We start from the raw sequence: 1,626 nt of genomic DNA on the forward strand, positions 1-1,626 counted from the left end.
GAAAAAGAAAAAGGGAAACATGGAATAAAGCCAATCTATCCTTCACTCATTAATTGGCATCACGCTTAGAATAATAATTTATGTAAATAAAAATTTCTTGGTGATATTAAATACTATAGATATAAAAATAATAAATAAGTCTAAAATACTCCTTTAAATATAGCCAAAATATAGGACAATAGGATTATATTAAAACAAAAAAGATATATTCGAAGACACAATTAATACGAAAAATGGAAGCGTAGCTAATGTCATGAAGCCACAGTCCAAAATTTAATCAATTTCTTAGCAACAAATTCCACAGCTAGCTACATATATATGTTCCTGACAACATATAAATGAGACAAACAAGGACGAAAGGTGGATTTTAACTAACAGTTTTTGGACTTCTTTTCATGCAACAAAATCCCGAAATTCTTGATAGAATTGTGAATCTGAAATTGGTTAGAGTTCAACGGAAAAAGTAAAAGTTTAGGCACAATCATAGCTAATGTTTATGTTTACGTGTCATGTTCATGTTTCACATACATGACGAATTTTTAGATTTTTTTTAAATTAATTTGTTTGTTATTACTGTCATTTAACTGAATTAATATAAATATTTAATGAAAATAAAGGATAGAGTTTTGACTTGAAAGATAATATAATTAAATATTTTTAAAAATTTTAAAGTTGTGAGTAAATCANAAATAATATAATAATAAAAAATGTTTTTGAATTTTATATTTTTTATATATTAATATATGTATGCATATCACTTTATTTTTCGTAAATAAAAAATAATATTTATTAAATTTGTTAGTTGTTCAACCAATTCATCTTATTTATTGTGATTCATAAAAATTTTTTTCTCTTATTTTTAGTAAAAAAATCTATGACAAAATAAAATAAAATAAAGTCAGTATTTATTTATCAGATCACTCAATTTTTATTAAGTGTAATAAGAACAATAAAAATCAATAAATAATTACTTGTTAGATCACGCAATTTTTGCTTAAGCAGGTTTGGAGGTTTAGTGTATATAACTATTCTTGCTAAACGACTTATTCATCACATTCAGATGTGTACTTAAGGTCGAGTTTGGAGTAATAGGGATAAAATGACAGATACCAAGTAAGTAACAAAAAAAATAATAAAATCGAAAAAAGACGATGTTAAAATGCAGTCGTGGAGCAATTTGTTAAATTTGCCAAAAAAATAGATCGGTCTAAAATTTTGAACTTGTCGAACCACAAATTTTAGTGAGCCGGCCGGTCAACCCAAAATTTTCTTTTTTTTTTCAAAAAAAAAAGGAAAGTGGTGATTACGGTCAGAATATATGTACAAAAATTTAAAATTATCATTTTTAAACACATTTCGTTTACTTTCTATTCTCTTTTTTTCTTTATTTATTTTATTTTGTCCTCTCATATATATATGTATGTACGAAGGTATATAACTTAACTTGTTTCTATCACAAATTTATGTTTTTATAATTGATTTTATTTAAAAATTAAATTAAAAATATTATTTTTTAATTTTTATAGTAATTTAAAAATAGATATTATTATAGACAATTATTGGCATTGAAAATTTAAAAACAAAAGATTTATAAAAAAATATATTGTAATTTAATTAATTTTTTAT

The sequence above is a fragment of the Arachis duranensis genome, chromosome 2 (genome assembly GCF_000817695.3).
Source record: "Arachis duranensis cultivar V14167 chromosome 2, aradu.V14167.gnm2.J7QH, whole genome shotgun sequence".
NCBI lineage: Eukaryota > Viridiplantae > Streptophyta > Magnoliopsida > Fabales > Fabaceae > Arachis > Arachis duranensis.